This window comes from Lepisosteus platostomus, chromosome 15 (genome assembly GCF_059453375.1).
Source record: "Lepisosteus platostomus isolate fLepPlt1 chromosome 15, fLepPlt1.hap1, whole genome shotgun sequence".
Classification (NCBI taxonomy): Eukaryota; Metazoa; Chordata; class Actinopteri; order Semionotiformes; family Lepisosteidae; genus Lepisosteus; species Lepisosteus platostomus.
Window position 1 is genome coordinate 26,360,709 of NC_142625.1, and position 27,896 is coordinate 26,388,604.

Here is a 27,896-nt window from a genome sequence, read left to right on the forward strand (position 1 = left end):
AACTCATCAACTGATTTACACACTGCCCTGTTCAGCAGATGCCCTTTAGTGGCTGATCTGTATTTGCATTACATTAATTACTACCCACGCTAACCCATCCTGATCCAAATGCAGTGAGCTACCCATACTCATGAGATGTTGAAGGGATAAAGAAGCCCTCCAGTGAGTTCACTGCTCTAGCTGGGCATGTAGAAACATTACCAAATGAAAAATGGCACTTAACAACCCATTTCTTAATGGAGTAATGACCCAATTAAAATGCAGTCCAACATAAACACTGGATGTGACTGTCAGCAGAGTGATTCACATTTTGGAAGAAGTAGCAACCTGCTCCGGTATGCTGCCGATCGCTCCCGCACAACAGACCATTCTAACAATATAAACAAACCTGTGCTGAAAGCGTTTCCAAAACCACTCAAGGTTTATTAAAGGGGTAACAGGACAAAGGCTCAGGCTAAAGCACAAACATTTGTGCCTCTTCAAAGGTTTGAGCAGCACCTCACCCGCAGAGCAGGTCATCAGTTCTCTATGTTCAACCCAGCAGCTGTTTTGTTAAGTGCACTGCATCGCTCAGCTTGATTGCCCTGTGTGCCATGCCTGCCTGTATCAGGAGGGTCCAGTGCCCAGGACTGCGGCCGTTCTGTGCCACAGCACCTCCTAGTCTCGTCAGCTTCCCCTCTTCCTCTGCTCACCGCGGTGAGTCCTGTCCGCTCCAGCATGCAACAGCACGGATGTCGATAGCAAGAGCACACAGTCATCTCCCCTTTTCACTTTGCACAGCATTTCCAGGCAGAAACATACACGGGTACTCAGCCTGTGGTCCCATTCCATCCACTCCACTGCTCCTTAATTATTTAATTGATAATTAGCGGGATCAATGTAACAATTAAGGCACTGGTTGTATTGAAACACTAGAGCACAGTGCAAGGGCAGCAACTTAGGCTGTCCTGACCCAGACCATGTATACACAGATAAGATATCGACATAGACTGCAAAGAAAGTTTTAGTGTTGTGCTGTATACTGTAATGGTTTGAACTTTTAAAAAGGCATTGATTTCAAGATAAAAGACCTACAGCTGTGTAGAAAGAAACAAACAGAGCACTGAAACTCTTGATCTAGATCTACCAGTAGATGCAGGTATAGGGCTCTTGGTATGTTTCAGAGTTTCAGGGTTAGAGCCAGCACTTAGCCAAGGACTGGGCAAAGGTACAAAGCTGACCGATAGTGGCTCTATCCTTATCAATAACTGTACTTGTGTTTGTCATCTACTACATACAACTCCATTCTGTTGACCAAGATCAAGCATCTGGATGACTCTAAGACACAACAAAAATGAACACCAATAACGAAGAGGCCTCAGTAAAAGGCTATCTCCCTCTGCCTGTAACACTGCATGTTAACTTTAATTTATATTAATTATAATTATAAGAAGCAGCAGTAGCACTTTTAGTAGAAGTAATAGTGGTAGTGGTAGCAGCAGTAGAAGCTGAAGAATACTGTAGTACACCACAAGAGTACAGCTGTACCACAGAAATCTTGCCGTTGTTCTATTGCTTGAGGAGCAAATACAACAGCTATGAAGACCAGTATGGCACAGTACAATTTGTACACCACCCAGCCATCATGATACCCACAATGTTTAAATTTCAGAAGCTTGCAGAGACACTCTGTCACTCAGCCTAGCACTGTGCAGATCAGTGTCAGTTTAAAATTGCCCACTCTGATCCTGTCTGCAGGTTGACAGGCCACAGGCAGACAGCTGCTGAAGACACAAGCTGGTAGAGAGCCTGGCCCAACCTCTTACAGACTTCAAAATTAAGGTACAGGTGAGAGCTGAGAGAAACTTCTCTTAGAACTGCTTACAATGGTACACTGTGGTCAAAGAGGAATAAAGTATAGCAAAGCAGGATGCAACTGTGGCAAACTCAGAGCACAGGAAAGTACAGTGAAGCTTCATACAAACCCCAGGACACAGCAACATATGCAAAACATAAGCAGGGCATGGCCATGGCAGACCAGGGGGACACTGTGAAACTGGGTTAGTGAGGAAGTGCACCCTCTCTGAACGTTTATCCTATACAGTAACGCAGTCGGTGAACAGAGCTTGTAAAGGAACGACTCGGCCCTTCCTCCAGGAGAGGCTGTCTTTGACAGGGCATCTCCAGTTTCCCAGTTTCCACATTCTTCGACCTTCTGAAAGCTGACCTCCTCCACTGGCGGCAGAAGCCCTTGTCAGTATCCCCGCCCCTTGCGTCACGCAGTCTCCAACACGGCGGGCGGAGGGGTAACTCCAGACAGCGGAGTGACCTTGCAGCAGTGTTGGTTTCCACACTGTCACTATGCCTGGAATGGCAGGCTACAACTGGGCTTGCCGTGGCAGTTCTGTGAAAGCCTTGAAGGGCACATGGGACAACAGGAGGCTCTATTTTACATAAAGGCTTGTGGGAGGTTGGAACAACCTACGCAGTCTTATCGTTGAAGCTGATATCTTGGCTACTTTCAAGGAGGAGCTGGATGAATTCCTTGGATTAATGAGCTACTAGCAATCAAGCAAGCCAGCTGACCAAAATGTCCTCCTGTCATTTGTAACCTTTCTTATGTGCTAATGAGCAGATTGGCTGAGATGTGTTCAGGTTAAAAGAAACATAAAATTTATTATCTTCACGTTCCCCCTCCTCTTCATCTTGACTAAACACACTTTAGTCTTCCTGTTCATCTCCATTTTTGTTTCCCTCAAAATCAGGCTGATTTACTGCCTGATTAAACGACAAGCTGTTCATTCCTGATTTGTCAGCTAAACAAAAAATCTGGTTCATTAGCGTCTGAGAAAGAAAAGCCATTCGAGAACTGCAGAAATAAGAACACCGAGCCAGGACCCAGGAAACAAGCCTGCAACATGGCTGGAAAAACAGAAAAAATCATCCCTGTTGCTTCCTGTGAACTGTAGGTTCTGAAACGCAAAATTTCGACACTTTTAAGAGCCTCATCCCTTTCTTTCTCAGTGGCTGGCCTCCAAATACCTCAGTTCTCTTCTCCTCCTCCTCCAATCTAACAGTGCCATCTAAAACGCTACCAGGGATCCAGGCCCTGACATTTCTGTTTCAGTAATTGGCACAGAGGCTCTGCACTTGCTTCATCCTGCTGCACTGATGTGACGCTAATTGTTGCTGAATATTCCTGATCACTTGCATACAGTCTGTGCTCTTCTAAAGGTCAGTGCCAGAGTGCTGGCTGCAGTGTGCTGTCATCCTGGTTTGGATCCAATCTGTCAAGTCCCCCTTCTTAAACACCGAAGCCTCTCCCTCCGAAACGTGATGCCCGACGTGTCGTTCTGCATCCGAGCTCAGTGTAGCACTCCCGCTTCTGGAGTTTCAAAACTCCCCCCCCCCCCCAAAAGTCAGGATTAAATAATTTGTCTTGCCTTTCTCAAACAACGTGCTGGAAAGGAGGGTTCGGACACGCAGTTCTGGTCTCAGCAGCCTGAACGAGCACGAAACTCAAAGTCTGCATTGTCCCGCGGTCTTTGGTACTAATATCTGGAGGTTCAGGGTTAGGAATGTTTGCACCTGGAACACTGCACCTTCGGCGAGTTCAGGAAGCTGATACCTAAGTGTCCCTTGTGTCGCAGTGCAACAGGTAACCTTCCTGCACAGAATGAATCCTTGCAGGCAACAAATAGATTTTTTTCTTTTACCACAAACGAACATGTGAGAGTCCAGGGGGATCCCACCTTGGCTCAATCAGTAGGGCGCTCACCCGAACAGGTCTGAGCCTGCGTCCCGTCACAAGCCAAATGCAACTGGGACTCCAGGAGGGGCAGGGCCGAATCAGCCGAGCAGGGGCCAGAGTAAGGTTGGAACTGGCCAGGCTGGCCTCTCCTGGCCCTCAGTGGCACAGAGCCTCTCCTGCGATCGGCACTGGACCTCCAGCCAGGCCGGTGCAGTCCACGTGTGTTAAAACACGACTGGAATGAAGGTGGGCGGTTTGGAGGAGGGGGGAGCCTGCCTGAACCTCATTCTTGTCCAAACCCATGAGTGAAAAGCACACCACGGGGGATTTCAAACCGCGTGGGTTTTCAATGAGAAAAATAAATGGCGATTGTAAAAAGGAAAGGAAATGTGAAAGTCCTACACTCTAAATGCAATCCAGGAAGCTAGACTAAAGAAATTTATGGGGCCCATGCTTTAGTGCCACTTTCACGATATAAGTCTTTTCTGCATTTCTATTTGGCAAACAAGACGCCATCTGATCGATGTTTGCTTTTCCGCCTCACGTCTGTGTCAGGCTCTCTTAGCTGTTTTTTAAATCTATGTGCAGGGCTTGCGGATCACACAAAGCACCTAATTTGCATTTCAGCAAAACAAATATTTGAAGCGAGACTGCCCTGTTTGCAGTAGCTCATGATATACAAAAGCAAACTTTTGGACGCAGGATTGGTCAGCTCCGTCTTGATTTTTCCATTTTTCTCCCAAGTTCATAGGACAGAGACTCCCTGCTGCACATACAACACTACTACAGAGCTCTTCCCTCCTGTATAACACCTGTAGTATCTTTCTTTAAGGTCAAACTTAAAAGTTTTAATTTATTTTCAGCAAAAATGAAAATTTACTAATGCTGTAACGTAGCGGACAGAGAAAAAAGGTTGAGAAATAATAGATACTGTCGATATCAATACTTCTGTTGAAGACTACAGTCAGCATTTAATAGGGAGAATGGAAGCTGTTATAATTGTTCAGTGAAGAACTGCTATTAAAGGGTTATAGAAGCTGAACCCAGGAATCAAGTTTTAACCATTGGTGAGCAAAAGGGACCATGCCTAGATTAAAAAGGCAATTTATATTTAAATCAAGCAATTCTCTTCTATTAACATTTCTCTGAACTGATTGATACAGCGCAATCGAAGACACTTATTAATTCAAGCTGCGCTAAAGACACGTGGCTATGTCTTTACAGATGAATTAGTAACAGAAAGCCAGTACAGAACAATTGGATTGCAGATTTTCTAGGATGGCAACACGTGGAAAAGGTTGCTAGGTCAATCCTTTTAGAGTGTATCAATCCACTCTTATGCTCAGTTAACTGAGCCTGGGTGGGCAACGTGGCGCCAGTACTTGTGAGCCTGTCTGCCCTGCAGTTTAGGGAGGTCAGCGAGACACGGACCACCAGGACACAACTCTAGTAAGGGCCTGTCTCTGACCAGCCTGTCCAGACCAGTTCTCCCATGCATTCCCGTGTCTCCAATCACTAAAGCAAGGAACAAGGCAGAAATCAACTTTATTTTAATGGACTTCACATGCAGCCCCCTGCATTGAAGTGTGAGCTGTGCACTTCTTGAGCCTCCAGACAAGGACGTACGAGATTCTGTGGGGTTGCTGTGAGCTTGTTCTTTTATCAACACGAGGTTTCCCACAGGGCCAGGCTGTGGCAGGCCCAAGAGGGCAGATGTCATTCAGTGTCAAGCATCTCCACAGCCAGAAGCCATTCCTCCTCTGTGCTTCCAGGGCTGTACTTGCATCGTTTTCTAAACAAGCCTCACGCTATCTGAGCACTGTTTCTTACCTTATTGCACTTGATGCAGCTTTGCTTTCTTTACACGTTTTCGTCTGTGCTAATCATGTTCTGCTTTGCACAAAATGTGACTCCTAGGCCTTCCTTTTCAATCTGTGGCTTATTGATGTCGCAGGACGCGTGATGGCAACCAAGCCTGCTGGGTTTCTCAGGGCCGAATGCAGCTGTTAATTGTCAAGCAGCGCTGCAAAGCAGTGGCTGAATCTTTGCGTGAAGGACAAGAGATTAAGCTAAATAAACAGCCGAAACGCAGTTCTCTCTTCCCGTCCAGTTGCCGCAAGGGAAGGAGGGAATTTATAAGAAGGTGTTTTAAACGGGAATTGAGATCATTAACTCCCCCCAGTGTGCTGTTTTACTTCAGAACAGGTTAAGGTAACAAAATGAAAGTAAAAGAATGAGAAGGTAATGGGCCTCAGCTGGAGTCAAGGAAAATGTGATTTGAAACCGGAGCTCAACTGTTCTGATCAATAAGCCATTTGGTTGATCACGACTGCTTCAAGGCAAAGTCAAACTCTGCTACCTGTGCATCTGCATCAAGTGGGAATGGTCTTCTGCCGGTGGATCAAAGGGGAAGCGGGAGGCAGGTCAGACTAAAGCATGCCTGCTCAGGGCAGGCTGGCGAGCACCTCTGCGGCTCTGCACGAGGCTGCAGGCTGGAACGGAGAGCCAGTCCCATGGCAGTGGACGGAGCAGGGCCTCTGCAGGAGCTGCACCGCCCCGCGATCACAGTGTTACCACGCAAACGCTACTCAGTGGGGAAAAAAAAAAAAGAAAAAAAATCAATACCTTACATCTGACAGTGAATTATGAATGAACACAGTGAAAGGGCTTACACATTACGGCATTTCAGATACTTATAGAGTGATTCATTTCACATTATAATGAAACAGTGAGACGGTGACTGCTTTTCCGCTACAATGCTCAAGGTAATGGAAGTTGTATGAAATAAGACTTTGCTGTTGTTGTTTTTTTCGGTTCCGTTAATAGCAGGGTATTTCTTATGTGCTCGGATCTCAGTTGCCTCAGATAAATGTGCTGTCCAAGTCCCTCCTTTCTCATGGCTCCTGAGCCGTGCCCCCAGTGGCTTTGGAAATACATCTTGCGATTACCAGGAATCGGAGGGAAGAAAGCCACCTGTCTTTGTGAATAACGCAAAATGTTTCCGGCTTAGCTCAGAAAGCTGCACATCTTAACAGGTGGCAAGAAATAACTATGAATTGGAAAACACCCCCCTCCTTAACTAATCCAGGGCATTTCCTCAGTACAGTATCACCTGCTGGTTATGAAACACACTGGGTACTTTTTTAGAAGTCTGAGTTTTGGGGGAAAAAAAAAAAAGATGAATAGTTGTAAGAGGAAAATCCTTTCTTCTCACAGCATGGACAAGTGTGGAGAAGCTGCTGGGACATTCCAGCACCGGTCAAAAGGTCCTTAACGTCACAGGTCGAAATCGGCACTGTGTGAGATCACAAGCCTGAAGCATAGCCAACGCAGCACAGCCCAGGGCTGAGTGCACCCCCAGTGTCTAGAAATTAGAATAAATGAGTGTATGTTTTCACATTACAAATTTATTGTATCCTGATTTATCAAGAGTCAGGCCCTTTAACCGTGTACCTGTCGATCAACAGTTTTTCTAGCTTGTATTGAAGAGGACGAAGCCTCAAGAACAGCAGGTACCTCACAAATCCTTCACTGTTTAATTCAACGCTGAAATCCCCCGTCCACAGACTGCACCTCCTTCCCCCAAGCAATAAAATTAAATTATGCAGAGGAAAGTTCACAAATTGTCAAGCTCAGTCATAAAAACCAAGTTACTCTGTCAGTCATCAGCGCTAATATATGCTTCACTGAGGAAAGTGGCTTCCTAGCCTCTTCCATTTTATTTTTTCTAACCACCGGGAGATTGGCCATAAAATAACCTCAAAAAACGTTTAGGTACTGTGCTTGTTTTGAGTCAGTTTCAGAACACAGCCCATCCAGAGGCGAATCAACATGACAGCAGTCTGATTTGCCTCCAAAGAAGGTTATTGTATTCCCTTGTTTACTTAAATAAAGATCATCTGCTGCAAAAGAAGAAGCGAAGGAAACTGCATTTTTTTGGGGGGGGATGCTTTGCAGCTTTATCCCACACGGCACGTCTCAGGGCTTCCAGTGTGGACATGTGTGAACGACTCCATGCAAGCCTTAGCTCCAGGGCTGAACTCAGTTGTGGGTCACAAGGAAACCAGCTTTCCCAAACCTCATGCTGTCATCCCTATCACAAAAGCAACAAATGCTCTAGAATGGGCTCCAGTGCTGCACCATTCCAAGGACAGGCTACCCCTTCATTGAGGATCCTGGACGAGGAAAGACTTGCGGTTGCCAAGGATTATCTGTTCTGCTGTAGCGTGCGCATCTCAGAAGCACTTCACGGTGATTACAGCACTGAGATAGGTTTGCATCTCACACCAGAGCCAGGAAAAACAGAAGAGAATCGCTGGACACAAACTGTGCCCGTATCTGGTTACTATGGGAAAGGCTTGGACGTATATCCTATTTTACAGTTGCTCCGCATTAAAAAAAAATGAAGAGATTTTATTTGGAAATCCTTACTAATTATTGATCATTTTATTTGTCGCACGCACCCATTTATACCTCAGGTAGTGAGGTACGTTGCTCAAGCAGAGTCTCACCTGGGATTTAAACCCACTATCTTGCACTTAATTGCACCATGACTTATCTCTCTTGGCCAGTTACTCTATACCCACCCTTGCTACATCCGTTTAACAAAAACCTTGTATTTGGAAGTTGTTGTTTTTTTTTCCCAGAGAAATGTCCAGTTGTGCTCGTGCAGAGCTTTGAATGGAAATAAGGCACCGGGCATACAGTACCATTTATCTCAATTATTGTTACTGTGGCCGGGGAAATCAGCATCTGGCTTTTAGAAGTGTACTGCCCCTAGGAGCTGCCTGCTGTGAAGGGTGACCATCACAGGACCAGCCCTCCCCGGAGCAGATGGGAGGACCCCCGTGTGCCATCAAGCACATCTTCTGTGCGGCAGAACGTCTGCATTTTGATTCCCAATCCAGACGGACTCTTGCTCACTTCGCCTTCGGTAAAGCAGCACAGCCAGAAATATCTGCCCTGCTCCCGCTTCCAACAGCGGGATGCCCTTGGGAGACTGTGTGAAGCACACAAAAGGATTCCAGAGCAATACAGACCCCCGAGCAACATCATCTGTCATTGAGAAAGGAAATGCTGTGAATGAAATGGCACACCACATGCAGAATAAGTCTAGTCAATTAACAACAGAAATCAAACGCCAGATCCAAGGACTGTTTGTTTTTCTGTTAGAGGCCTTGAACCAACCTTTAAGCAGCTGTTACTGTTTTGAATGTCACAGGTGAAGACCTTTCCTGAGACAAAATATGTTTGGCTTTCCAATACCTCACCGCTCATAAACACCCGTTACCAGTCCCGTGTGGACACCCTGCTCATGGGGTGCTGCTGGCACCTTTTTACACACTTTCTGGGAGTGTGGGTGGGATTTGGAGACAGGTTTCTTTATTCCGTGGTCACTGCTCTACACAAGAACATGGCCAAACATGTTGACCAGACGGACAGAATGAGCTCACGTCTGGTGCTGCTGTCGGACGATGACCCGGGTCACAGAACCTCCTACGGACTGGCAGTCGCAGGGGACGGAGAACTGCCTGACTCGATCGCGTCTTGGCTGTGAAACATCTGACTGGAGGGGTGGGCTGGTGAGGAACGCTGCGTTTGAGCTGCACTTGAACAACACAAAGCCAAACGCTAGAGCACAGTGTTACACCAAAGAACAGGGGGGGATCATCTAAGGAGACGTTTTTCGAAGGAGTGAACATGGCTTTTTAGCTGTTGATTGCTGGAGGACCGTGGACAAATTGAACAGTATTTTCAATTTTTGAGTTTCCTATACTCCCCCCTTCAGCCTCCCTGCCACCCCAGAAACAGAACCAAACTAACTGCACTCCTGCTCTCAGACGCCCTGACTTTCAGCAGGTGGCCACTAAGCAGAAAGAGGCCAGGTCTCCTTACTTTAGCTCATGATGGACCAGCGCGTATACAGTGCACCCTCCCTGCCTCCTGAGTGACCTTGGGCTTTCCACAGCCAGCAGAATTACCTGGTACCGGCAGGAGGGAAAAGGGCAGAAATAAATTACAGCTCATGTCAGCTTTTGATACTGCATGAGTTCAGTACTTTTTACCCTTTTAACACATTCCCTTTAATTAGAGCTAATAGAGATAACTGCACAGCAAGAAGAGCGCACAGAGAGGCTGTGGCCCGGATGTGTGAAGCGGAGAAAGAGTAAAAGATCATAAAAAGAAAGCAGGAGGCCTTGGAAGAGGAAGCCAGCTAATGGCTTTTTTTCTGCCTGGTTTTACATAACAAGGCCTATTATGCAGAGATACAATGGGAAAGCAAAGGAATAAAACACTGATTGATTTTTTTTTAGGTCAACAATCTTGCATTTGGTGGCAGTTGAAACACTTTCAGCAGAACAAAAGGCTGCAAGGAGTTAGTGAACAGTCTGTAAAAGCCCAGTGGAAAGGCAGGAGACGGGTCCAAGGACACTGGTCAAGCCACGAAGCAGCAGTTTCAACTCCGTTTCCTAGGTCTCCCCCACACGCAGCGCCCGATTCACAAGGCACAGCAAAAACAAAGCCGGCTTACGATTGGTTTGTTGTTTGATACAGCAAATAATATCCGAAACTTCCAACAACAACAACAACGAACATGAAAACACAAGAGACAATAGGGAAAAACCGTCTGAAGTTCACATCCGGTCACGGTCACGGCGTTCCGGACAGCACCAGCACGGTCCTGAAGCAGACCTGTCACTGAAGGTCAGGAGCAGCAGGCAAAAAACATTTTCCTCCGAAAGAGTTTAGACAGGACAGCCCAACACGAATACTACATCTTATTTTAATCGCTTGTTTATTACTGTGGGCAGTGTGGTGGCACCCTGGGTTCAATTCCAGACCCAGAGTGCAGTCTGTATGTTCTGTCCACAGGAATTATGGTGAACTACGGTTTAAGGAAGTTTGCTTCAATAGCACTTCCTCTTTGGAAGTTAAACCAGGTGCTGCCAAGATATGCAAGATGCCTGCGTGAATATTAATACACATGGCAAAAAAAAGAGTATGCAAAGAAATTCGTCTCCAGATATTGTATCTAAACTTCTCTTGGCTTTGTGCCACTTAGATCGGCTCCACAACCATCCCGGAGCCCAGAGGAAACAAGGTCTTAAGAGAACTCTTCATTTCTCTAAATCACAGCGCGCCCCCCTCTGCGGGCTGCCGGAGATTATCGCCCAGCGACACGCAAGCTTTTGTCGGGCGAAGAGATGAGGAGGGAAAGAAAGAAGCTAAACTGATGTGGCAGATGGCGGCCGGTCTTCCAGCCAACAAACGCATTAGAAGTGGAGCGTTAATCCGCATGGCGTTGAGGAGAGAGAAACTCTGCAACCACAGCCGCGCTGCAACAATAAAAAACTAGAATGACGAGCAATTAGCGGCATCACGTTTAGGATTACGAAGCCCTCAGAAGCACAGAGCTGGGGGTCATGCTGTCGTGCTACGGATCTGGACTAAATATGGACTCAGGGGTAGTCTATGCAGAGCGATTTCCAGCTCATGTACTGACAGCACAAAACAGACATGCACCTGCTTGTGGAACATGTGGTCTTGTAGTGATGCTGTGAAGCACAAGACCGACAACAACAGAGGCCATCTAGGAATCCAGCACTGGACACAGCTGAAATGTTTGCGTATTGTCCGTGAGCTTTGTCCATTCCTCTGAAAAGACTCTCATGTGAGCCAAGCCTGTTTGCCAGTCTTTACAACACTAAGGCTGCAGGTTCTGTACCATTCTCTCCCCTGCTTACCAAGTCTCATAAACGTCTATGACAAGAGTGTGATAAGTAGCGACAAATGAGAGCCATTCGTCTTGACTTATTCACTTGGTTACAACTACCCAATCAAATCCAAGAAGCCTCCTAGCCATTTCTTCAAGGATCCCAGGAAGCTGACCTTAACAATAAATGTACTGCATAGTCTTTGATATGTCCATTTATTGTACACTGTGAATTTTCAGAAAGGGCTTAGCCCATGTAATGAGACTGCTGGTCAAATTAACCTTTTTTTTAACCTTTTTTGATTAAAAAGACAGCCATGGGGATGATGTACTGTGTCTTTATTTTTTTTAAAAAGAGTCAATGCAACCAGAAAAGCTTACAGTTCTTTAAGCAAATCCCAACTCACGTCGGCAACCTGAGCGTCCTGAAACAAGCTCGTTAGCCCTGCAGGCTGGGAACGTTAGAGGCCAAGAGGAAATCGGATAAAAAAAAAACACGATATTGATGTCTCTGTACGCAGTGTTTACATCGTGCTCTCTTTGGGCAGTAATTCAATATACATAGAGAAAAGATTGATCATTGTGAAAGCTGCTTCCTGTTTGCATGCCCACCATCAATACTGACAGTGATCAGCGTCTGCAGATCCCCTGCAACTGCAACTTTCACCCAAACTACACAGGTGTGCCAAGGGACTGCACCGGCCTACACCACAAGCAAGGAGTCGTTCCCGAGAACTGGCACACTGTAGCAGTAACGAACGAGATCTGGCCTGGAGTTAGAGTACCTTAGTACCTGCTTTACTATCAGGTACAGATGTAGGATGGTAGAGACTCTTGCATTTATATTCCTTGTGATTTTAAATGTTGTTTACAGTAACATTCCCATCCCCTACTCCCACTATTTGTTAATAATCCTGATATTATGATGATGAGGTATCCACTAGCACCTGTATTCTTACCAGTTTTGTTGGTAGATTTTATTTCTTATTAGCAGATTACCATGGAGTATCTTTCTTTAAACACACAGATGCTCAAAAGACACATTTACTGTAGGTTAAATTTGACTTTGGTGGTCTTAGATATTCAACCCCCTTAAAACAATACAGGAAGTAGCTTGTAAGATCAAAATATCGTAGCAACGGCTGTGTCAGCAGATATTATGGAGCTCTCAGCACTGTGAAAAGGGAGATGGATGAAGAGAGAGATTTCTCCTGTCCGGCCCCAGTTCTAATACAGGCTGACGGTCTGATAAGTCCAGTTCTTTCTCAGATGGAAACAAAGACAGGCAACTGCCTGTGGCCGCCGGATCACGACTTGGGGAGCCAGACTGAGGGACACTGCTTGCAGGGGCAGCTGCCCACACACAACAGCACAGGGCGATTCCTCCGATATAGGTGATGCTGGGTCAGGCGGTATGAATCTCAGTGCACACCACAAAGGAAAAACAAAAGGATTCTCAAAAGGTGGATGGTAATGATTCTGAGGAGAGGGTGGGTGCCCTGGAGAGACTGAAGAGTACTGGCCGAAAGTGCAATCGGCAGTGGTACTACGATAATCCTCAACAAGACAACTGAACTTGAACTTGAACTTTATTGCCATATGTAACCAGTACTGGTACAATGGAATTCTTACAGTACTTACAGAAAGTCTCTCGATTGTAAAACAAGTGTAAAAAACAAGACAAAGTGCAAACAGTGCATCAAGACAATGTACAAACAAACAATAGACAATGTGCAAGTAAACATGTAGACAGTTTGATATCTGATAACTGATATCTGAAGCCTAACTAAATTTAAAATCAAACCCTAGAAGCCTTAATAAAAGAGTGCAGAGGTTTAACTGTATTGTACAACTGTACTTTAGCACTGTAAAATAACATATTTTTCCATACTGGGAAATAATTGCTCTAATAAGTACTCTGCGTAAATAAGCTTATTCCCCTTATGACCCTAAAGATAAAAGCTATTGCGTTAGAAGCAAGGATGGAAGATTGCAGAGGAACTGTGAAATTCAAGCAAAGAGGACAGGAGTGCATACCTAACAGCAGAGCTGCGGTACAATCCAGGCCTGAGACTCACAGGACAGGCCTGTACATTGACATAACAGTGTGGACCTTTAAATCAGTTTCTTCGAACACCTAAGCAATGCCGACAGAAAACTGCGCAGACTTGGCACAAACACCTTCTACTGCGTCCGGATGGAGACCACACACAGGCGTGCCATCCAGGCGGTGCTCATGCGGCGTGCTGCACAGATCACACCCACTGCTCTCCCACACACCAACAGCTCACCCCGGAGTCTTCCCTCTGACTGACCGTTTATGGACTTCGCCAGGCACTTGATAGCCTGTCGCTCTTTTTCCTCTTTCGAACACGATACAGTATTTAGAGCTCCATGGCAACCTGACACTATTCTGCTGAGTGAATTACACAAGATCACACTAAGACCACATGATCACATGCCTCCCATCCACAAGGCCCTGTGTTGAACTGTTTTAGTTACATTCTGGATTGCAAATAGCTCAATGTCTCACTGATACCCTGTTCTAGCCAGTAAACATTTTCATATTTCACGTTAGCCGTCATGCATGACTCAGACTGGCATTTATTGAGAAGTGAAAGAAGGGTGCCACTTCTTGCAAGTTCTCATGATAACAAAAATCCAACCACAAAACATAAAATATTACTCCATCACGGCTTTCCAGGCCCGTATCTCTCCCGGCAGAGCTCTGCAAACAGGCCGCAGGCAGTCTGCATCTGTCATAGTTTCCATCCCCCTCTCCTCTCCTCCCATCTCGCAATCCGAGAGGAAACAAGCTTCTAAATTGAATTATCACAAACAAATCAATCGAGAATCAAAGCTCAGTGAAATTCTAATTGCCTCGCCGATCTGTAAAGCTCTAGGAGGCAATGATTCAGAGGGGCATCACAGCGCACACTTGCAGGGGGAGAGGCACCAGGCTAATTATAGTGGGGGACAAGACGAGCTGTCCATGCTTCATTCTGATTGAAGGGAAAGCACACAATTGTGGTCCTGTCCATTTCACATGCAGCTGCTCTGTCATAATTTGGGTGCTTTCAGTATTAAAAAAAATGAAATTACAGGGCAGTGTGAAAGCCTGGAAGCTGGTATTACCTCAAAATATGAGCCAGCACTGCAAAGCTGCAACAACTTAAAGCAGCAAAAACACAATTCAAAATGCAAAGAAGCTGCCGCCCTAGACTACTGCCTTCAAGACATTTCACTGGTGACTGTAAGCTTTAAAAATTCTACCCACTACACTCTTCTTAACTAAGACAGCAAGGTGCAACAGTTTAACTAAAATGGTACGATACGAAACAAAGATACGATATGCCAGATATCAATTTGTCCAAGAGCATTCAGGGTGTTCTTGTGCCGTGGGAAGTCAGACACAAAGTAATTGAAGCACGTGATAATGTCCTGGAAAACCAGGAAGTATCGCCAGAAAGACACCTTTTGTTTTCAATACACATATTCTCAAAAGGCTCCGTATTAAATACATACGTTAGGATTTAGACTATAAGATAATTGGATGAAAAAACAATAAGGTGGTAATGAGATATTCTTCCATCACCAAGCAATTATTTCTCTCATACATGACATATCTGCATTCCGATATCAAATTAGACTGTTAATTGACTGCACAAGCAAATGACTCCTCCAGCCTCTCGCTATGCAGGCGAGAGCCCAGGAGAAATGTGTACCGTTGGAATGGAGACGTCTGACGAATGTTAACGCCTGACTAACGTTTTTATACCATTTTCACTCTAGATGCACTCATCATCCGTCTTATTTGTCCCTGCTCTCCCGGTGTCAGCGACTGATGGGGGGAGGTGGGGTCAGGCGGGCGAGGAGTTTGGGGTGCAGGAGGAGGATCCCCACAGAGGATCACCTGAACACAAAGCACCCCTGCCCCCAGACACGAGTACCCCCAGCCGCGATCAGCAGGACACCCCGAAACCTTCGACCTCTGACACGGAAACGGGGCGCCGTCCCGCCACGTCTGCGATGGACTTGCCTGCTTTCCCTCCTACAGTGAAAATCCCTCGTCGTGATTTTCATGCCCTTATCTCCCAGCTCCCATGCGGGAGGGAAGGCAGGGGAGCGGATTACCAGTCTGCTGAATCAGAAACAGGTGATGGATGAAGAAGCCACTGCGACTCCCTAATTTCAAGGAGGCAAGCAGGCGGCAGGGATAGGAGACTTTTGTGTGGGACGCTCACATCCTGTCTGTCAGAAAAGGGTTTTTCAGGTGTTGCTCAGTGTTGCCTCTGTCCCCTGCGTTTCTGTGCTGCCTTCACCAGGGTGGATATAGTTTAATATGGATTTTTCCCAATACTGCTTAGGACAGACATGGTATAATAACATGCTCTTAACAGCTAGACAGCAGATGGAAAAAAAAATTACAAAATTATTTCATTATACTCAGTTACTGAAAATATTAATAATCCAAGGCTTGTATGATTGCTTTAAGCCCTAATCACACCTGCCCTTTAATTGGAAAGTTCTTTCCATAAAGCCGTGTGTTTAAGGTTAAAACCTTGCCAGAATATTTTTCCCTGCAGATTCTTGTGTAGATTATTTTCTCTTCCCAGTTCTTGTACAGAACCACTCTAGAGGTCTAAACCGAGAGCTTCTTCATTCACATCACCCACCTCCTACAGCTTTTTTTGTTTAGGAGCATCCTAAACCAAAAAAAAATAAAAGCTCACACATGATATTCCTAAACCACTCTTAAATAATAAAGATGAATCCAAACCGATGCTGCTTCTTAACTTTTATGAAGCAATACTTTCGACATCATCCTCATTCTGTTTCCATTAGAGTTTTACTGCAAGAGAGCTGCAGATTTCTGCAGTTCTCTTGTTAACACAAGCGATCTCAGGATCAATAATCTACCCCTTCGTAAAGCTGTGAGCACCCTGCTGGTGCTCGACCAAGTGAAAACCTCAAGTGAAGGCCCTCAAAATACATCATACAAACAAGCCGGGGTTTGTCCAAGCCTAGGGTGAACGGAAGGGACTATGTAACTTTCCCCCGTCCTGCCTAACAAGGGAACCCGACCTCTGCTTCAACCGCGGGACACAGAGGAGGAGCCCTGGGGAAACAGAGTGGACGAAGAGCCGAGAGGAGCAGGGGGATATGGGACACGCTGACAGGCCACATCCCACATCCCAGATGGACAAGACCCCTGGATCAACGAGACACGAGCAGCCAGGTGTGTCAGGTGTGCAGAAGGGCGGCCTCTTGGTCTCGAGCCTGTCCTGCGTTCTCAGGGGCTGATCCGCACACATACCTGTCTACTCTGGGCAGGAGGGCGCTCTGATACTTGGAACGCAGTCCGAGTGCTCGCAGCCCGGAGTCTAGTGGGGGGCCTGCAATTTAAAAGAAGTGAGGTGATTGGCTGTGTGAAGGAGTGAAACGGCCACTTCCAGCAGACCGGAGCGCCGATCGCCACTCCCAAAATCTCATTACATCTCACGCATCAAGACGGCAAGAGCAGTTTCTTTTAAAAAAAGATATTATTATCATTATTACAATTATTACAGTTACTATTGATGAAAAGAAAAACAATAAGTTTACTTCCATGAGAAAAGTAGTGTTTCAGCAGAGATCAATAAGATAAATTGCTTTACTCCTGAACTGATGCTGAGTCTTATAAATGGCCCTCCAAAACCTCTAAAGATTCACATCTTCGAACGCACAGCAGAAATGCTGCCATCAGCTTGTGTGTTGAAGTGCTGGTATCTCGGGCTCCAGAGACGGATCGGCCTTAATAAAGCTCACAGTGTCTGTGCAGAGTAGCACAAAAACACTTAGATACCACCGCCAGCATGCCAACACTGGGACAGCGAAGTAGACACCCCCATTCCCCGTCAGGGAGAACAGAGGCCTCGGACACAGCTTTTCCCCTCCGCAGGCCGCTGTTCCCAACAGAAAAAAATAAAACTAGTCCAGAAGAAAACAGCAGAACTAGGATCTTCCGGCTCTGAAATGTTTATGAACATGTGCAACGTTATTACTATCCTCACGACAATAGTCCAGGTAGATCTATAAAGCAGTAAAGGTAACAAATCCCCCCCTTCTCCTCTAATGAACAAACTGTTGGATTAATAGCGACGTACACTGGAGGAAAATGATAAATCTGCGTTAGGTGTTGTGCGCGGATGGTCAATACAGATAACCCATTACCCAGGGGCCACGATAATCGATTCGTCAATGCCTGCCCTAAACCAGCAGCCGGCCCCCCCTGCCTCAGTCCTGCCATCAGACGCTTTCGTTAAGCGCGTCAGCGATAAGCGCCTTACGCCGGGCACATTCCTTGGATGGAGTATTGATGAGGGCAAGCCAGGAGCATTGACATGCTGGCAGGCCTGGAGAGATAACCTGGCATCCAATCCCGGCCAGCGGAGACTCGTTAGGATCCCTGGAGAGATGAATCTGGAAGAGTCCCCGCCAGACAGGCAGGTGGGGTCCCCCTGGGGAGGGAGACCGCAGGGCTGTCTCTGCACAGCACATTCACCCCCTCCACCGGCACAAGAAGACCTTGTCTTTTCTAAATTCCGTAAAAGGTCACATTCTGTGGCTCAGTCTTGTGCAGCTTGATGGAACGAAAGCTATTCTGCAAATAATTCTGCAGCATGCTTCTGGGGAAAGCTCTACAGATTTCTACTTGTTTTCCCATTAGCGCACAGCTAGCACTGCTAACAGGGACTTTGGCAGCCAAAGAATATTTTTTTTTATTCCATCCAGAGTAGTGGAATCTTATCTCTGAATTATTTCTTCAGTGCTTTATCTTGAGTTTTTTTCCTCACTTGGCCACTCAAGTCGAGATTGACTTATCTTATCTCGCTAACCCTGATCACATCCTGCGCCCTGCACACCTTTCAGGAATAAAAGCCAGGGCATGTTCTTTTAGGAAAACAGCAATTTCGCATTTAGAGATTTAGTACGAGCACATTCAGGACAGTTAGTTTATTTTTACTTTAGTAAATATCAATAAACAAATGAAAAAACAAAACAAAATGTTTAATGGCTTAAAAATGAATGTATAATATATTGCTTTCCTGCTTTGTCAGGAAAATCTGAGCTCTTGCCTGCAGCTCATAAAACCTGAAATGGATCAGTCTGCTCTGGCAGCAGGAGGCCAGTCTGTTCCTGTAGAACACTACTGAACGCAGAGCACGGGTGACAGTGCTGCACATTACAGATTCCAGCTCGAGTATTTTAAAATGCTCCCTTTACTGTACATTTCATGATGCAGTTCAAGTCAGGAGCTGCGTCAGCATGCGTAGGCTGTAAAGGAACAAGTAAAGGTTTATTCCCTGCTGAAAAGAATTGTGTTTCCTTTCCTTTCTTCTCTTTTCAGCATGGAACAAACCTTTACTTGATCCTTTGCATTTTATGATGCTGCTGCCTCCAGTAACAGCACTAACACACCATGTCTGTTGAATGCCCATGCATGCTAAACTAGTAATTCAGGCTACTTTTGTTAGCTTTGTGCAAGAGGTGTGTGTCTCAATCACACTTTCGCTTTCCATGCCCCAGTCGTACAGCATATTCCCAGTCCCGGGACGCACGCCTGCCACAGAACATCGCCAGCCCTTTCCAAAGGCCTTCGCCTCCGCGGCAACACGCTGCCGGGACACGGCGGCCTGGCGTGCAGAGAGCCACAGCCCTCCGATCCAGAACTTCACTGGTCCCCCACATCCGATCAGCGCTACGTCCCTGTCGGCTACACGGCCCACAGCTCTGTCCCGCCTGCCGGAATGTCAAGCCGAGGCGGGAGCGTTTGCTGGAGAAAAGAAGAGCGCGCTCTTCTCTTGCCATTAACTAAGTGGCTGCTGCTGTGTGCGAGCGCAGACTGCGGGGTAGAACTCGGCTTTTATTATTATTAATTTATTTGGCAGATGCTTTTATCCAAAGTGACGCACATCGGGATCCATTTATGCAGCTGGGCATTATACCGGAGCAATCCGGGGGTAGGCACTCTGCTCAGGAGCACAACAGCCTTTCCTCCAGGGTGTGCCCACCTGGGATCTGGACCCACAGTCCTCCAGCTGCAAGCCCAGGGCTCCAGCCACCTCGCCACACCGCTCCCGTGCCTGGGATGTGCAATGAGCCGGACCACACAGACTTTTCACATTCGTCTTTGTATTTCAGGCGCAGGCAGCAGAAGAATCTCTGGACTGATAGAGAGCGACAACAGAGAAGCCTGGTTCCAATAATTAATGTTAACAAAGAATACAGAAACTAATTAAATACTGTAATTGAGAAATCAGGGAACAGCAATATAGCGTGATCAGTTTCACACTTTAACCATTGCTATAACCCTCGTAAGATGACTGAGCTAAATAGAAGCTTGTTCTTCAATTCTAAGGATTGCACTGCTTAGATTAAAAACATGGGGGAAAATGCAAAAGATGCATATATATATATACAGTACTCTCTATACATCAGAGCAACACAGCAATATCTCTATCTTTAGTCTTCACAAACCAAGCTGAAAATGGTTCTCGGATACCGAACGATAAACGCGCCGGCTGGCGGGTGAGGGGCTGATCGATGGCGTGGTGAGTCACTCTTCTTTAGAATTGGGACCTTAGCTTTTAATAAATCATATTCACAGTGGATGAACAGCGAGTACGGCTGCACTCCTCAGTAAAACAAACAGCTGAAGCACGCACACAAACACAGGGTCGATGCCAAAGAGCAAAACCTTTCCGCACCATCCCAGGCAAGCACAGCTTTTCCATCTGTGCAGAAGACAGAGGCAGAACGAACAAGGTGACACAACCACCCCCGAGGAAGGGCAGACATGAGGCGGGGGGACGTGGACCCCAGTCACAGGAGCCCCTCGCTTCCCGAAATGCTGCGCGCACACATGGAATCAGGAAACTCCCGGCATGCTCTCGAAACCACAGCATGAATCCAAGGGAGTTCATCAGCTTTGATATCCTGAATTCTGTACTGACTGTTCCAGCACCAAGCTACAGCTCTCTCCATCCCCGCTGTGATGTCCTGTCTACCTGACAGCAACAAGCAGCCAGCACAAGCAGCGCAGCCTAAAGAAACAGGGGTTAGAGGGCTGCTTCGCATCAACATTACAGGGCCACTGACCCCTGGCCATGCACACTGTCCAGTTTGACCTTCAGATCCCTGGTTTCGCCCCTGGCAACAGCGAGAGCACGTCAGAGTGGTGCATCTGAGTGTCTGTGGGCCGACGTGCTTTGCCGATCTCTTACCAACAAGAGGCACTGGGCTCCACCAGCAGGGGGCAGTAGTGCCCCTGTGGCTCTTGCACACGTGACTGCAACATTCTGACCCATCTTGACACAAGAGGAACCGCTGGATTGCAAAACCCAGAGCTGCAGAAGGCAGTGAGCCCAGCCTGCGTGCTCTGTGATCCCACCTCCACTCCTCCAGCCAAGTTTCCCTGTACAGGAGTCACACTGCTGGCCCTCTCATGCGGAGGACACGAGGCAGAGTCGCAGTTTCATCAGAGAGATGCTGTTTGACCAAGAAAGAAACCTAAAGCTTTTTTTTATTTTAAAGCTGGTGTGTGTTATGGATTTAAAGTGCTACTGAAATAGCAGACTTCAGACCTCCAGAGCATAATAGACATAAATAAGATTAAAAGCATTCAGCTTATAATAGCAATACCTGTAATGTTACATCTAGTGTGCCATTGGATGATATTTTAAACAGCATTATTTTATTGTGCAGCTTTCAAAAGTGAAGCCATTACTTAAGTGGTATTATCAGTATGTCAACTTTTCCTATTACGGTTATTCATTCATTATTATTGCCAGGCTCACGCAGTCAGGGCTGGAAAAAAAACTGCATTTAAAATAGTCTAATTGTACCTCATTATATAAACTGACAGATGTAAAGGGAGCAATTGAGAAAGAAAGCACAAGAAGAGGAAGAGAGAAAACAAATGACAACTGTAGTGTCTTTTCCTTACCAGACACAGGGATGAGAATATCAGCAGGAGGAATCTATTCACCTCCAAGCTACACATGGCTTTTTGTTAAGAAAGCTTTCCATATAATGACAACACACTGTACAGCCATCTCACACTTTGTCTATAAGAAACGCAGTTCCTAAATCCAATTACTGCACCGGAGAGTGAAGACTGTGGCTAGCTGAGGCTCTGAAACTCTCTTCACACAGAAGGCTGCCTCTGATCAAAGGGAAAGGCCAATCTTGCTTTACAGCCCCAGCACTGCATTCACTGAGCCTGAAATCTAAATGGTTGAGCACGGAGCGAAAATTAAGCCTGTGTCTTTTTTTCTTACTGCTGAAATTCCATCCCTGGCTGTTTAATACATCTTCCATAAGCCACTACTCCACCGAACCCTCTGATTAAAACATTTTACCATAAAAGAAATCCATACAGTGAATAGAGGTTGGCCCACATAGAGCAGCATGGTGGACCTGCATACTTTTATGCATTTTGTGCTGAACACAGCTGTACAGAAAGCACTTGACAATGAATCTCCCCTTTTCCAGGCCAGGCCAGACTCCAAACTGTCACTTAGCAGTGCATTAACTTTCACGAGAAAGAAACAGCCCTGTAAAAAAAAAATCCAGGAAATTGTTTGCATTCCGGGCTAATGGTTTTGGATAGCAGTTCTGAAGGCTTACCCCCCAGCCTCCATAGTTTTAGATGGAGTTTTAGGTCTCCAGCTTATCCTGTCTCTATGAGACATTTTCTCACTGCAGAGCAACTTCAGGAATCAGTCCTGGACAGGCGTTCTTCTCCGGGAAATCCCCAGACTCAACCCACAGCACGTAGTCCCAGTCAAGCTCCATGCCCTCTTCAGCACTGCACTCATCAATGCACACACTGTCCCTGTTGCCACACCAGAAAATAATGTCCTTGTCTCTCCGCCTTTTACAAACTGGGACTTTCCAGCTCTTCCCTTTGGTGTACCCCCACAATCTGGACTTGGCAGCAGCACGGAGAGAGCGAGGACCCCGCGCACTCTCCTCACAGGCGCTTGAGCCATCTGCCATTTTACACACTGCGAGCTCCCCGGCGCCCCGCAGCGGACCGGGCATCCTGTGGCGGGTCACACGCCGCTCCCGCGACACCCCACCAGCCCCCGCAGCACCCCTGTCCAGGGGATCCCAGGCACAGCCGGCACCCAGCACGCTCCGGACTCGGACCGGCGATGCCAGGGCCACAGGGCTCGGCTCGCTCACTGACACGCGTCTTTCCTACCTGAGCCACTGGGGAGCCCCCACAGCTGCCGTTTTAAGACTTATCTTCTGTGCCTCATTTAAAACCCATTAACGCAGCACCAAGCCGATGAAGGAAGCAATAAGCTCGCCGGATTTTTAACAGTCTGTCTTATTTAGAGGCCCGGTCACACCTGCGCTTTCTAAATAATACAAAGTTAAACCAGACACAGATGGAGAACGACTTGGAAACCGGCCTTATCTGTCTCAGGGCGGCTGATTTATCGGCAGCTCTTCTCCATCTGTTTTCCCTTAATGTCGAACCCACGGACGCCTCCCCCCACCCCCAGCACACACTCCGCTCTCGCCAAGGACAAAGTGTCTCTGCAAGGCACCGCCAGCCGGGGGTCAAGCAGATTTTCACAGCATTCAAACAAAGAGAATAAAAGGTGATTTTCATTATGCAGATGCAGTCACTGTGTCTTAACCAAGATTGACCAAATAACTGCAGTCAGACTTACTATATAAATGATTATTTGGGGATTTTCCTGACGCACGGTGGACTTATGAATTGATTAGTTGTTGAATATACAGTATATCCTGCAGACGCACCCCTCCCGGGTCATTAATAAACACCTGCTGCCACTGCTGAACGTCCATGCTGTGACAGATAACATCTCAGACAGAAGGCGAACGCAGCCATCGAAACACATACACCCACCCAACCAAAAGAAAAGTTTAAAACAGCAAGAACACTACAAGCACTGATGATGGAAAGAATCAAACTGTTCTGGTTCCGAGAGAAATGGTCCCGATATCGAAGGTGAACCGAACCTGGAGCAAGAGGTACACAGGAAACCCAATCCAAAACGCTGCAGGTTCCTGCAGCACAAAGACTGATTACACTCTGTAGCTTCACTGAGATCAGTCTTCAAACAATCCTGAACAAACTCCACAGGTATTACTCATTTCCTACTTTGACACTTTGCTCCTAAGAAACAACAGATGCCTTCATCACCCTTCAGGAGGAAGTTACATTTAGAAAACAGCTGTCTGCTGACTGCACTTCAAGCAGCAGGGGGCTTTGCAGAAACTTTTTTTTTTAACTTATATGACCTCAAATCTCCACAATAAATGTGCTGTATTGCTTTGTTTCCTACCACACATCTAAAACAAACATCTTATATACTGTATACATGTTGACACATGCACAGGTCACACTGCACTTGGCAATGCAAGCTGGAAAGACTCCCTGTGTTTATTGTGGATTTCTTGTGTGCTCAAATAGTCTTATCATGCATAAGCACTGGGGGGCCAGGGGGAGTCAAGGAGGAGGATCACTTGAAATAAAAACAAAACTGTGTTGACACTGATTCAGCCTTAAAAGAATTCATTTCCATCGCACTGAAATTATACAAATTATGCTTCTGGTGCAAAAAGCTAGGATAGATGTAGCTCCTGAGACTCATCCATCACAGCGCTGACAGATTAGCACACTGTTCTACTGAAGCAGGCTGATGCAGATTCATTGAGATCCTTCTGGATCAGCTTAGACACTATTTCAGGAAACAATTATGTGTTAAAGGATGGAAACACCCAGATGCATTGAATGGGCTTTTTCCCCTCACTGCCTTCACTATGATAAGCCTGACTGACAGCATCATGGAGGCAGACAGCTGAGATTCTGATCAATCCTGCCCCTTCCAAAGGCTTGCCCTAAATTGTCTGATTGATCAGGTTCTTTAGTTGGTACCGATTTCCAGATTGTAACCAGCCCGTTTCCAGTTGGCGGTGGGCACAGTCTTTCTCCTAGTCCAGCCCTTGTTCTTTTCCCAGGAGACACTGAGCAGAGGAAGAAAGCGCTCTTCTCAGTACGCAGTACAGTGGAGGCAATCAAAGAAACACTACAGCAAGACTTTCTTTTTCAAATAAACAAAATGTTACCAAACTGAGAAGTACGAAAAAAATCATAATTTATTTTAACTATATATAGCTTTTAATTCCAGGAGGGACACACTCCAACCCAGCACTAAAATACAGCCCCTCCTGGGAGACACACAGCGGCCATTCTGCACCAGCAGCCCCCACCTGGGAGACAGAGTGGATCAAGGGGAGGAGTGAGAAACTGCTGCATCAGCTGAGTTACAAGGGAACTTCAGGGGCACCAGACTGTTCAAGCCCAGAATGGGATACAACCAGAACACCAGGGTAAACACCCCTACTCATAGGGACATGAATACAGGACGTTTTAATATCTCATTCAGAAGACAGCGCCTATTACCCCCGGTCACCATGCTAGGGTATTGGTTTGTAAATTGTGGTCCTGATACAGTGGACCTACTGGTCCACTAAAGACACTTGTAATAACAACTTGTCTCACCTGGGGTCTCCTATCCCTCGCTTCGCTGCTCAGGCCTGACCGGACCGGGTCAGGAGCCCTGTCAAGGCCTTTGCAGATTTCAGCCGAACAGGCAGCAGGAAAGCTCCGGGTCCGGAGCTCTCCTGGGACGCCAGGCTACCTGGACTGCTTCCTCGCCGAGCTCTCGCTTAACAGACCCGAACTTTTCTTCTCAAGCAGCGGGGCAGCACCACACACACACTTTCAAAGGGAATTTCAAGCACATCCGGTAGAGGCACATGTCCGCAGCTGTCCAGCTCATTAGCTGAAAGCTGAAGGAAAGACATCAAGACCCGGCGCCCCCGCGAGAGAACCGCTTCCAGGAGAGACTCCTCTGGTGTTTGGAGAAGCTGGCCTACGGATCGCTTCACGCACACAGCCTGCACGTGCATCACTCCTGCAGAAGGAGTCTATCTTCAGCAGGGACAGCTGTGGGGCATATTGTGGGTTTCTGCTCTTCAGCTGCACAGCAGAGATCAGTGCTCACCCTGGTTAATAAATGATTAAAAAGCACCATAATGAGGCGATGTTCTTAAACATCTAAAGAGCAAAAAATGACTCCCAGTTAAAGCTTGTAACTCAGATGAGGCTGTCAGCTATCGGTAGGAAAAATACATTAATGATCTACGAAGGACAACTGGCAATACATCTATAATTTACTTTATGAGGGGATTCATTTTCGGACTGGAAAACCGCACTGAAGGCTGCTGGTCATTAGAAGCACCCCAGAATAAACCCCGAACCTCCGACTTGGGGGAGTTTGATCTGTCTTAGGGCTGTCCCGGGAGCGGGGGGGGGGGGGGGGGAGGCGGAACACGACAAAACCGGCGCGTCCCAAGGAGCAAGCCAGCGGGGAAAACAACACCGCGCTGCCTGGTGCGCCGAGGTACTGTAGGCGGCTGAGCGGCGGCGGGGGCGCCCGGCTGGCCGAGACGCCGGGCTGTCTCCACATGCAGCAGCTCCCGGCTGCGTCTCCCGTCCGCCCGGCCGTGCGGCCGCCCGGGAGGTGGCGGAGCCGGTTTCACGCGCCGTTCCGCCCAGGGGGCACCGGCGCCTCGCGCCCGCCCGGCTGCCCCGGACCCGCAGGCCGAACCGGCGCCCCCCAGGCACCCGGATCTGGCCCTGCCGGGCGACCACGACGACACCGCCGCGTCCGGGTCACCGCGAAAGCGACGGGAGGCGCGCATTTTTCTCCTTGGCGAGAGTCGGCGCTCCTCTGATCGGCGGACTCCGGAGGCACGCTTATATCCTTAATTAAAAATATCAACCCCGGCTCCCCGGCTCCCCGGACCGGGCGATTTGTTCAGGGGGACACAGGTACGAAGCATGTGGGGGAAAAGCGCACTGAAGTGATCAGAACCGCCAGTACGTGTAAGTCATCGTCTGACAGAGGGGAGAGACGGGGGAGGGACATACTGTATTTGTGTATATATTTAATAATAGCAGCAACACAATAGCAACAGCAACAATACAATAATAATAAGGCAAAAGGAAGCACAAATTACCGGATTTCGCCGAATGCTGCAGTTCAGCACACGGTCAGTAAAGAGCACAGCTCTGCGCTGGCACCTGACAGCGAGGCGATCAAGTACACACCGTCCAAGCATTGGAAAACGGGCTTAACTTGGGGTGTTTTTTTCTCTCTCCTGTTTTGTCTGTTTCCCGGTGGTCGACTTGCCTGCTTTTTCAAAATCTTAAAAGCACAGCATGATGAAATTTCCCCCTGCACGTTGTGAGGCGAAATATTATAAGAAAAAGACAAAAAAAAACAGGGGAATGAGGGCGGTGCACGGAGATTCAAAACAACAATTTCCCATTCATTGTACAAAATGATTCCATTCAGCACCTTGGCCGTGCATGTCTTAAGAAAGAGAAGAAAATCTCAAGGAACTTTCATTCAAGTGCATTTCTTAATATTCAACGGACTGGCTCCGTCACCATTGCACTGAACAGGAGCGTAGAAGAAACAAGAATATTACACTGCGAGACAAAGTATACCTTTGGTACCGTTACTGTAAAGAAAAAAAATGTAAAAAATACATTTCAATAGCAGCAAAGGAATGTTCATGTCTCCATGGGCTCAAAAGAGTGAGTTAACATGAAAAATGTTACACAAAAGAAAAAACAAAACAATTTAGTTCCTCCTCGAAACAGATTATTATTTTAAAGTCTTTATAGGTACTCCTTAACAAACGAAAAAAAAACCCCGCACAATCGTGCTCTTCATGTATCGACACACCGTAATCATAACAGCAATATCATCTGCTACCCAAAAGGCGAAATGCGTTAAAAATTAAAAAATAATAAAAAAAAGAGATTGCGTGAGACCAGCGAAACCTTGGAACGAAAGGCTTAAATGCAAAAACAAACCAAAATCAACAAATTAACAAAAATAAAAAAAGAAGACGAAGAAGAAGAAAAAGAAGAAGAAAATGTTAGAAGAGGGGGGAAAGTACTCACCAAGCAAAATTTCAGAGGCAATAAAAATGCTGAAAGAGGGGTAAGACAGACCGAGAGACGCGGACAGAGCAGCGCCGCAGACACACTGACAGCTGAGCACCGCCTGGCGCACGAGCCTCTATCAGCGTGGACACAACCACCGGCGCGCCTCGGGGGGGGGGAGGGGGGTGTAAGGGGACTCGTGTTTCTCTTGTGACCGGTCGGAGAAGCCCCGGGTGCAGCAGAGGCTACTGCCAGGAATGAGCAGCACCACACCGCCCTGCCGCCGTCACCGCACGGCGTGCGCTTCAGCCCGCGATGTAGAAACGCGTGAGTCCGTCACCCCCGTGTTCGAGTTGGTGGTGGGCGGTATTTAAAGGGCTCCTGCTCCTTTTGAATTCCGGCAG

General features: G+C 47.0%; 1 protein-coding gene across 11 annotated transcripts in view; it reads right to left on the reverse strand.

Annotated features, from left to right (window-relative positions):
• The window catches only part of raly (RALY heterogeneous nuclear ribonucleoprotein), a 59,356-nt gene extending 31,722 nt beyond the window's left edge, over positions 1–27,634 (reverse strand). For 7 of the 11 annotated variants that reach the window (XM_088607834.1, XM_088607831.1, XM_088607835.1 and 4 more), the window contains exons 1-2: positions 27,511–27,622; positions 16,762–16,840 (exon numbers count right to left, since the gene is read on the reverse strand). The gene's annotated coding sequence lies outside the window, so the exon portion shown is untranslated. The other 4 variants (XM_088607832.1, XM_088607836.1, XM_088607837.1 and 1 more) reach the window with 4 other exon arrangements.
• Between the last annotated feature and the right edge of the window lie 262 nt (positions 27,635–27,896).